The sequence below is a fragment of the Lagenorhynchus albirostris genome, chromosome 21, assembly GCF_949774975.1.
Source record: "Lagenorhynchus albirostris chromosome 21, mLagAlb1.1, whole genome shotgun sequence".
NCBI classification, from domain to species: domain Eukaryota; kingdom Metazoa; phylum Chordata; class Mammalia; order Artiodactyla; family Delphinidae; genus Lagenorhynchus; species Lagenorhynchus albirostris.
Window position 1 is genome coordinate 7,074,389 of NC_083115.1, and position 12,325 is coordinate 7,086,713.

Sequence of the window (12,325 nt, forward strand, 5' to 3'; positions counted from 1 at the left end):
CCATACCACTCCCTCCCCCCGGCCTGAGTGAGCCAGAGCCCCCGAATCAGCTGCTACTTTAACCCCGTCCTGACTGACAGAAGAACAGACGCCCTCAGGTGACCTACACGCAGGGGCGGGCCCAAATCCAAAGCTGAAACCCAGGAGCTGTGCGAACAAAGAAGAGAAAGGGAAATTTCTCCCAGCAGCCTCAGAAGCAGCGGATTAAAGCTCCACAGTCAACCTGATGTACCCTGCAGCTCTGGAATACCTGAATAGACAATGAATCGTCCCAAAATTGAGGCAGTGGACTTTGGGAGCAACTGTAGACTTGGGGTTTGCTTTCTGTCTCTAATTTGTTTCTAGTTTTGTATTTAACTTAGTTTAGTATTTAGAGCTTATTATCATTGGTAGATTTGTTTATTGATTTGGTTGGTCTCTTCCTTTTTTCATATATATATATATATATATTTTTTTTTCCTTTTTCTCTGTTTCTGAGTGTGTATGTGTATGCTTCTTTGTGTGATTTTGTCTGTATAGCTTTGCTTTTACCATTTGTCCTAGGGTGCTGTCTGTCCGGATTTTTTTTTGTTTTTTTGGTTTTTTTTAAGTATAGTTTTTATTTTTTTACTTTTTTATTTTTATTTTTTTTTTATTTTTGGCTGTGTTGGGTCTTCATTTCTGTGCGAGGGCTTTCTCTAGTTGTGGCGAGCGGGGGCCACTCTTCATCATGGTGCGTGGGCCGCTCACTATCGTGGCCTCTCTTGTTGCAGAGCACAGGCTTCAGACACGCAGGCTCAAGAGTTCTGGCTCATGGGCCCAGTTGCTCCGTGGCATGTGGGATCCTCCCAGACCAGGGCTTGAACCCGTGTCTCTTGCCTTGGCAGGCAGACTACCAACCACCGCGCCACGAGGGAAGCCCCTAAGTATAGTTTCTAGCGCTTGTGGATTGGTGGATTTGTTTTTTGGTTTGTTTGCTCTCTTCTTTCTTTCTTTTTTTAAATTACTTTTTATTTTTTTTATTTTTAATAATATTTTTAAATTTTTTTTATTTTAATAACTTATTTTATTTTTTTAATTAATTTATTTTTCTTTCTTTCTTTTTCTCCCTTTTCTTCGAGCCTTGTGGCGGACAGGGTCTTGGGGCTCCGGCTGGGTGTCAGGCCTGAGCCTATGATGTGGGAGAGCTGAGTTCAGGACATTGGTCTGCCAGAGACCTCCTGACTCAAGGTAATATCAAAGAGTGAAAGCTCTCTCAGAGATCTCCATCTCAATGCTAAGACCCAGCTCCACTCAACGACCAGCAAGCTATAGCGCTGGACACCCTATGCCAAACAACTAGTAAGACAGGAACACAACCCCACACATTAGAAGAGAGGCTGCCTAAAATCATAATAAGGTCACAGACACCCCAAAACACACTACCAGATGTGGTCCTGCCCACCAGAAAGACAAGATCCAGCCTCACCCACCAGAACACAGGCACCAGTCCCCTCCACCAGGAAGCCTACAAAACTCACTGTACCAACCTTACCCACTGGGGGCAGACACGAAAAACAACAGGAACTACAAACCTGCAGCCTGCGAAAAGGAGACCACAAACACAGTAAGTTAAGCAAAATGAGAAGACTAAACAAATGAAGAGGAAATAGGCAGTCTACTTGAAAAAGAATTCAGAGAAATGATAGTAAAGATGATCCAAAATCTTGGAAATAGAATGAAGAAAATACAAGAAACATTTAACAACGACCTAGAAAAACTAAAAAGCAAACAATGATGAATACCAAAATAAGTTAATTTAAAAATTCTCTAGAAGGAATCAATAGCAGAATAACTAAGGCAGAAGAACGGATAAGTAACCTGGAAGAAAAATTAGTGGAAGTAACTACTGCAGAGCAGAATAAAGAAAAAAGAAAGAAAAGTATTGAGGACAGTCTCTGAGATCTTGGGGAAAACATTAAACACACCAACATCTAATTATGGGGGTCCCAGAAGAAGAAGAGAAAGAAAAAGGGACTGAGAAAATACTTGAAAAGACTATAGTTGAAAAATTCCCTAATATGGGAAAGGAAATAGTCAATCAAGTCCAGGAAATGCAGAGTCCCATACAGAATAAAACCAAGGAGAAACACGCCGAGACACATATTAATCAATCTATCAAAAACTAAATACAAAGAAAAAATATTAAAAGCAACAAGGGAAAAGCAACAAAAAACGTACAAGGGAATCCCCATAAAGTTAACAGCTGATCTTTCAGCAGAAACGCTACAAGCCAGAAGGCAGTGGCAGGACATACTGAAAGTGAGGAAAGGGAAAAACCTACAACCAAGATTACTCTACCTAGCAAGGATCTCATTCAGGTTCAACAGAGAAATTAAAATTTTACAGACAAGCAAAAGCTAAGAAAATTCAGCACCACCAAACCAGCTTTACAACAAATACTAATGGAACTTCTCTAGGCAGGAAACACAGAGAAGGAAAAGACCTACAATAACAAACTCAAAACAATTAAGAAAAGGGTAGTAAGAACATACATATCGATAACGACCTTAAATGTAAATGGATTAAATGCTCCAACCAAAAGACACAGACGGGCTGAATGGATGCAAAAACAAGACCTGTATATATGCTGTCTACAAGAGACCCACTTTAGACCTAGGGACAAATAAAGACTGAAAGTGAGGGGATAGAAAAAGGTATTTCATGCAAATGGAAATCAAAAGAAAGCTGGAGTAGTAATTCTCATATCAGACAAAACAGACTTTAAGATAAAGACTATTACAAGAGACAAAGGACACTACATAATGATCAAGGGATCATTCCAAGAAGAAGATATAACAATTGTAAATATTTATGCACCCAACATAGGACCACCTCAATACATAAGGCAAATGCTAACAGCCATAAAAGGGGAAATCGACATTAACACAATAAGAGCAGGGGACTTTAACACCCCACTTTCACCAACGGACAGATCACCCAAAATGAAAATAAATAAGGAAACACAAGCTTTAAATGATACATTAAACAAGATGGACTTAATTGATATTTATAGGACATTCCATCCAAAAGCAACAGAATACAGTTTCTTCTCAAGTGTTCATGGAACATTCTCTGGATAGATCATACTGTGGGTCACAAATCAAGCCTTGGTAAATGTAAAAAAACTGAAATCATATCAAGTATCTTTTGTGATGACAATGCTATGAGACTAGATATCAATTACAGGAAAAAATCTGTAAAAAATACAAACACATGGAGGCTAAACAATACACTCCTGAATAACCAAGAGATCACTGAAGACATTAAAGAGGAAATGAAAAAATACCTAGAAACAAATTACAATGAAAAGACGACGACCCAAAACCTATGGGATGCCGCAAAAGCAGTTCTAAGAGGGAACTTTATAGCAATACAATCCTATCTCAAGAAACATCTCAAATAAACAACCTAATCTTACACCTAAAGCAATTAGAGAAAGAAGAACAAACCCCCCCCAAGTTAGCAGAAGGAAGGAAACATAAACATCAGATCAGAAATAAATGAAAAAGAAATGAAGAAAACAATAGCAAATATCAATAAAACTAAAAGCTATTTTTTAAGAAGATAAACAAAACTGATAAGCTATTAGCCAGACTCATCAAGAAAAAAAGGGAGAAGACTCAAATCTATAGAATTAGAAATGAAAAAGGAGAAGTAACAACTGACACTGCAGAAATACAAAGGATCATGAGAGATTACTACAAGCAACTATATGCCAGTAAAATGGACACCTGTAAGAAACGGGCAAATTCTTAGAAAAGCACAACCTTCCGAGACTGAACCAGTTAGAAATAGAAAATATAAACAGACCAATCACAAGCACTAAAATTCAAACTGTGATTAAAAGTCTTCCAACAAACAAAAGCCCAGGACCAGATGGCTTCACAGGCAAATTCTATCAAACATTTAGAGAAGAGCTAACACCTATCCTTCTCAAACTCTTCCAAAATATAGCAGAGAGCGGAACACTCCCAAACTCATTCTATGAGGCCACCATCACCCTGATACCAAAACTGGACAAGGATGTCACAAAGAAAGAAAACTACAGGCCAATATCACTGATGAACATAGATGCAAAAATCCTCAACAAAATACTATCAAACAGAATCCAATAGCACATGAAAAGGATCATACACCATGATCAAGGGGGGTTTATCCCAGGAAGGATGCTTCAGTATATGCAAATCAATGTGATAAACCGTATTAACAAATTTAAGGATAAAAACCATATGATCATCTCAATAGATGCAGAAAAAGCTTTCGACAAAATTCAACACCCATTTATGATAAAAACTCTCCACAGTGTGGGCATAGAGGGAACCTTCCTCAACATAATAAAGGCCATATATGACAAACCCACAGCCAACATCATTCTCAACAGTGAAAAATTGAAACGATTTCTACTAGGATCAGGAACAAGACCAGGTTGCCCACTCTCACCACTACTAATCAACATAGTTTTGGAAGGTTTAGCCACAGCAATCAAAGAACAAAAAGAAATAAAAGGAATCCAAATCAGAATAGAAGAAGTAAAACTATCACTGTTTGCAAATGACATGATACTATACATAGAGAATCCTAAAGATGCTACCAGAAAACTACTAGAGCTGATCAATTAATTTGTAAAGTTTCAGGACAGAAAATTAATGCACAAAAATCTCTTGCATTCCTATACACTAACAACATAAGATCAGAAAGAGAAATGAAGGAAACACTCCCATTCACCACTGCCACAAAAAGAATAAAATACCTAGGAACAGACCTACCTAAGGAGACGACCTGTATGTGGAAAACTATAAGATACTGATGAAAGAAATTAAAGATGATAGAAACAGATGGAGAGCTATACCACGTTCTTGGAGTGGAAGAATCAACATTGTGAAAATGACTATACTACCCAATGCAATCTACAGATTCAATGCAATCCCTATCAAACTACCAATGGCATTTTTCACAGAACCAGCATAAAAAATTTCACAATTTGTATGGAAACAAAAAAGACCCTGAATAGCCAAAGTAATCCTTTTTTAAATTAAATTTAATTTATTTATTATTATATTTATTTGGCTGCATTGGGTTTTTGTTGTTCTGCATGGGCTTTCTCTAGTTGTGGCGAGCGGGGGCAACTCTTTGTTGCAGTGTGCAGGCTTCTCATTGTGGTGGCTTCTCTTGTTGCAGAGCACAGGCTCTAGGTGTGTGGGCTTCAGTAATTGTAGCACGTGGGCTCAGTAGTTGTGGCTCGCGGGCTCTAGAGTGCAGGGTCAATAGTTGTGGCCCACGGGCTTGGCTGCTCCATGGCATGTGGGATCTTCCTGAACCAGGGCTCAAGCCCATGTCCCCTGCATTGGCAGGCGAATTCTTAACCAGTGCGCCACCAGGGAAGCCCCCAAAGCAATCTTGAGAAAGAAAAACAGAGCTGGAGGAATCAGGCTCCCAGTCTTCAGACTATACTACAAAGCTACAGTAATCAAGACAGTATGGTAAAGGCACAAAAAGAGATATATAGATCAATGGAACAGGATAGAAAGCCCAGAGGTAAACCCACGCACATATGGTCACCTTATTTTTGATAAACGAGGCAAGAATATACGATGGGGAAAAGACAGCCTCTTCAATAAATGGTGCTGGGAAAACTGGACAGCTATATGTAAAAGAATGAAATTAGAACATTCCCTAACACCATACACAAAAATAAACTCAAAATGTATTAAAGACCTAAATGTAAGGCCAGACACTATAAAACTCTTAGAGGAAAACATAGGCAGAACATTCTATGACATAAATCAAAGCAAGATCCTTTTTGACCCATCTCCTAGAGAAATGGAAATAGAAACAAAAATAAACAAATGGGACCTAATGAAACTGAAAAGCTTTTGCACAGCAAAGGAAACCATAAACAGGATGAAAAGACAACCCTCAGAATGGGAGAAAATATTTGCAAATGAAGCAACTGACAAAGGATTAATCTCCAAGATTTACAAGTAGCACATGCAGCTCAATACCAAAAAAACAAACAACCCAATCCAAAAGTGGGCAGAAGACCTAAATAGACATTTCTCCAAAGAAGATATACAGATTGCCAACAAACACATGAAAGGATGCTCAACATCACTAATCATTAGAGAAATGCAAATCAAAACTACAATGAGGTATCACCTCACACCAGTCAGAATGGCCATCATCAAAAAATCTACAAACAATAAATGCTGGAGACGGTGTGCAGAAAAGGGAACCCTCTTGCACTGTTGGTGGGAATGTAAATTGATATAGCCACTATGGAGAACAGTATGGAGGTTCCTTAAAAATCTAAAAATAGAACTACCATATGAGCCAGCAATCTTGATACTGGGCATATATCCTGAGAAAACCATAATTCAACAACAGTCATGTACCACAATGTTCACTGTAGCTCTGTTTACAATAGCCAGGACATGGACACAACCTAAGTGTCCATCAACAGATGAATGGATAAAGAAAATGTGGCACATATATACAATGGAATATTAGCCATAAAAAGAAACGAAATTGAGTTATCTGTAGTGAGGGGGATGGACCTAGAGACTGTCATACAGAGTAAAGTAAGTCAGAAAGAGAAAAATACCACATGCTAACACATATATATGGAATCTAAAAAAAAAAAAAAAAAGGTTCTGAAGAACCTAGGGGCAGGGCAAGAAAGACGCAGACATAGAGAATGGACTTGAGGACACAGGGAGGGGGAAGGGTAAGCTGGGACGAAGTAAGAGAGTGGCATGGACATATATACACTACCAAATATAAAATAGATAGTGGGAAGCAGCCACACAGCACAGGGAGGTCAGCTCAGTGCTGTGTGTTCACCTAGAGGGGTGGTATAGAGAGGGTGGTAGGGAGACGCAAGAGGGAGGGGATATGGGGATATATGTATACGTATAGCTGTTTCACTTTGTTATAAAGCAGAAACTAACACACCACTGTAAAACAATTATACTCCAATTCAGATGTTAAAAAAAATAACCTCAATTAAAAAAATAGTAATAAGATAAAGTTAAACAGAAAGTTTACCAGAAACATTAAGCAGCAGCATTTAATGCATTTTAATTTCGTATTTCTTAATGAGGTTAAGTTCTATACGTGTTGGTAAAACTGAAAAAAGCATCATAAAAATCAAAGCCTGAAAATGATGCTATTTTTCCAATTTTTTTATTATAAAAGAATGTAAAATGGACAAAAGTTGAAAGAATGGTCCTATAGACACCCATATACCCACAACATAGATTCAACACATATTAATATTTTATCGTTGCTTAGTTCTCTCTTTGTGTTTGTGCATTTGCTGAAGGTTTGAAGTGATTTGCAGATATGACACTTCTGAATATTTCAGCACGAAACTCCTAAAAATAAGTATATTTTCTCACATAATCATTATTTCATTATCACACCAAAGAAAACTAACAATTCCATGATGTCAACTAATATATAGTCCTTATTCAATTTTCCCCAAACGTGTCTTCTACAGCTGTTTCTGTTTCTTCGTTTGAACAAGATCCAGTCAAGGTCTCTGTATTGCATTTTGTTCCTGTAGCTCTTCAGTTGGTTTTATTCTATAATAGTCCTCCCCTTTTTTCCCCTCTCCTGACATTGACTTTTTGAAGAGAACAGGTCAGTTGACTTACAAACTACATCCCATTCTTTTTGGGTTTGTTTACTTTTGATGGTACTTAACCTGTTTATCCAGCCCTTGAATCTATTATATGTTGAAAGTTAGATCTGAAAGCTTAGATTCAGGTCATTTTTTTTACTTTTTTTTTTGGCAAGAATCATTCACAGGTGATGCTGTGAACCTCATAAAGCGTTACATTAAAAGGCACACAGTACCATGTTGCCTCACTATTTATAATGCTCAGCTTTGGTGATCAAAGCCAGATCTCTTCATTGTGGGGTCAATTTTTATTCATTTTCGTTTAGGAAATAATCTGTGGGGTAATTGCATCCAGGGTGCTATCCAACAATATTTGAATAAAACGTTTTGGCATTCTTGCTTGAATCAATTATTTCAATGGAGGTTGCAAAATAGTGATCTTTTAAAAGATATTTAAATCCTTCTACATTTGTGGTCTAACAATCTTCTACAGAAAAGAGCTTGCCCCTATCAACTGGATATTTCCTAAATAGGCAGGCTAGATGCTTAATTCTTTTTCTTTTAGTCCTAAATTTAAAAGTAAGTTGACAATGTGATAATTATATCTGCTGGAAGCATATAAGTTTTATTTTTCTTTTCTCACTCTCCCTTCTAATTCGTTTCTTTTATAATTATAAAATTATGATCATTAGTTTATTAGTTATAGACTTGTTAAAACTGTCCCAGAACTGGCCAATGGTAGTTTGTCCAAGCCAGATCCTATGTTTTTTGAACATGCTCCTCTTAGTCTTTGAGAACTTACTTGCTTTCTTGGCCATAAGATGTTCTTTGTAGTTTCTCTGCCCCAGACCTGAAATCAACCATCAGCTGATAAAATAGGAGAAAATATTTGAAAACTATATATCTGATAGTGGACTGGTATCCACAACATATATGAAGAACACTTAAACCTCAATAATAAAAGAAAAAAATCACTCATTTAAAACTTGAAAAAGGATTTAAATAGGTATATTTACAAAGAAGATATACCAGTTGAGGGAAAACATGCAATCCTTAAATAAGAAGTTCATTGTGTTTTGTTTTTTGTTTTATGCTTTTCGTTTTTGTTTTTAGTATATGACCTTTATCAGTAGAGGAACTTCACTTCTATACTTATTTGGTTGAGTATTTTTTTCACGAATGAGTGGTAGATTTTTGTCAAGTGCTTTTTATATTTCTATTGAGTTGACTATGTGGTTTTTGCCCTTTATTTTATTAATTTGGTGTATTATCTTGTTTGATTTTCAGAACTTAAAGCAAGCTCGCATTCCTGGGATAAATCCTATTTACTGTTGGTGAACCTTTTTCATGTGTTGCTAGGTTTGACTGGCCTTCTATAGCCAGTCTTAGCAGACCTCCATCGCATTGAAATCCACCAGTGTTTCAAGTTCATGGGTAGCCTTCTTTCCTAGTTTTCATAACTGATGCAGAAATTTGCCTATATTAGTCATTTCAATGAGAGATTTCAAGGAAAAGCCTTAGAACAATTTATTTGGAGGCCCAGCACATTTTTTTGTATAGGTCTCTCCCGTATAGAAAATATTAATATTCTCTCCTGTATAGAAAATATTCTCTCCCGTATAGAAAATATTCTCTCCTATATAGAAAATATTAATCCCTTGAGCAATGACACTATGCTATATTCACCTGTTTCCCATATTTTATAGTGTGAGTAGCTTGTACTAGATGCTAACAAAAAACAAACAAACAAACAAACAAAAATAAAAAGAGCACAGAGTGAGAAGGAATAAAGGACAGAAAAAAAGAAGGAAGAAAAGAAGGAGTGAAAGAAGGAAAGATGGAAAGATATTTTAAAAGGGGAACTGAAGTTGTAGCTCTTAAATTGAGGTTACCTATATTAAAGAAATTGGGTTTGAAATGAAACTCAAAGTTTTGGCAACCTATACCTATATCTATACCTAGAATTGATTAGACAGGAGAAACTTTTAAGAAGTGGGAGGTAAAAGGGAAATATAGTATTACATACCACAGCTAAAAGAATGAAAAACAGCAGTACTTGAAGAAAGTTGGTAGTTTGTGGTTATTACATCATGCCTAAAGAGAGGTCAAAGCCAGAGAATGAGTCAGAACTAGAAACATATGTTGAGGGTTTCAAATGGATGGTCTTAATTAGACTCCAAAGCAAAAATTTTTATTGTTCTTATACAGCTACAACATGTCTACTTCCAAGTAAATATTATTTCCTCACAGAAAAAAAATCAACTCATAATCTGAGAGGAAAGAGAGGATAAGTATCATAACCTGATGAAGTAAAATAGAATGGATATAGTTTAAAGGAAAAATATCACTGCTTTGCTGTGCACCTGAAACTATCACAACAATGGTAATCAGCTATACTCCAATATAAAATTCAAAGCTCAAAAAAAAGGAAAGAAAATATCCAGGGTGTGGCTTGAATTGTTTCTCTCTATCTAGTATAAGTTTTACATGCTTTGGGGGCATGTAATAGTTATAGAGCCAAATATAGGGGTTTTGTATTCTAGCACAAGCCACTTCCTTTTCTTCCCTTCCACTTCAGAAGGTTGAGTACCACAGTGAAATGCAGGGACATTGGAAAAAGAGTCATCAAAAAAGATCAAGAGTATGGCCAGAAGCCATCCTGCTGACCCTGTAGCTGTATCTGTCCAATATAGACAGCAAAACCAAAGTGGATTAAATACTATATTAACCCATGCCATGGGACAAAAGAAACACTTCAATAACTTTAATATGGGAGTTACAAATCTAAAATAGGCACAATCTAAAAAACAAATACCAGGTAGGGTATGGGCTATTCATTAAAGCTTGGCTTAGGTAAACTAATAATAAAGGCAAGGAGAAGCCATCCTTCTATATCCAATCAATGAGAGGAAAACAGCCTGGAGGGAGTGAGGAAAAAAACTAATCAAGTCCAGGAGAGCTGTGGTGTGATGCAATGGGTTGTTGGTATTGGTCCTAAAAAAATATGATATCATGACCTGCATCTGCAGACACTGCCCAGAGTCCAGGAAGTCAAATGTTTGCAAAAGAAGACTGAGTGTAGACTTCTTGTGAACTCTGTCTTTTATCAGCTGAGCAACTGTAAACAAATTACTCAACCTCTCTATGCTGTAGGGCTAATGAAAGAGCCTATTTCATGGAAGTGTTAAAAAGCTAAACTGAAATAATATATTCAGAGAATCTAGCACAATACTTAGCTTATTAAAAGTGTTTAATGTGTAAAAATATTAGCACTATTACTGTTACAGTATTAGTATAGTGCTATGTTCAGATTATTCAACAAAAATGCTACTCTGTTATACTGTAGTAAATAAAACATACAAAAACATATGAACTTCCTGTCCTCAAGGGACTTACATTCTCGTGAGAGAAGGAAAAAAACAGTAAAGAATGAAAATAAGTGTTACTGAGGAAACAAGGGCTAGAAAGATGACAAGGAAGATCTAAGTGGGGTCAGTAAGTGGGGGGATCCCTTCTTTCCCATATTTTAGCATCAAGAGATGAGAGATGATGTCAAAAGGGATAAAGGACATAATGATAATCATCCTGATGGTCTCAAGATAAGCAGTGGCGGTGAGAGTCAGGGTATTGGGAGACCAGGGACTTGTTAGCAGTACCCAGGATGCAGGGGTTCCCTCTTCACTGTTGTCAGTGGTACTGTGGAGGGCCAGCGAGGCTCTTGTTACAAGCCTTGATGCTGTTCACTCTTCGAAGCATTTTTTGTTTTTGTCATTAATTTCTTTTCAGGCATTCATCCTAGCAAAATGGAGTATCAAATACAAGAAAGCAATTTTATTCCAGATCCAGGAAAAACATGGGGGTACAGATTACACTGAAAAAGTCTACCTGTTGTTTTCTACATAAAGCCATATAGGCCTATGAAAATTTATAATGTGTTTCTAATTGTGGCAAATTTGGGTCCATCAAGTAACTGATGCTGCTGCTGAGGCCACAGAACTGTGACTGGGGAGACATCATCTTATCAGAAGCAAAGAGAAGGAAGGAAGAAGGTGGTGTCTCTGAGAACTAGTGCCGAAAGACCTGAAGTTCTGGGCTTAGCAGGGGCCTACACCACCACGTAGCCATCCCAACCCACATGCCCATGTCCTATTTTAGCTCTTTCAGAATGTCACTCAGACTTCCATCTGATGACTTATTTTCAGTGTCAACTTTCCACTGATATTCAATATAATCTTGATTTTCCTAGATACCAATATGGGCCACAAATCTGGTTTGGGTAAGAAATTTTTAAGGAGCTCCTCTCCTTATTGGAGTCTAGAGTCTCCTTAGATGGAAGAAATGGTCTTAAGAAAAGTTAAGTCAGAGGTGAGTGGGAGAGATGAGGGTCTGACATTTGAATATGCTCACCAGTGTACGGTAAGCATAAATGGATCAAGGTTTAACATACTGGGAGGAAACATGTGTAGACACACAATTGCTCTCTTCAGAAGATCTGGTGATAGTTATGAGGTTCAGACGCTGGGCAGATACTGGCAATCCAGCATATGAAGCTGTCCCTTAATCATGGAGGATCCCTTAAGAAGTCTTAGGAAGAGAATATGCAGGTTCACTGAAAGGATCACCCCCAGCAGGGATCGGGGCCAGTCATGGAATCAAGTGTGAGGTTGACTTTAGAACCGTGAA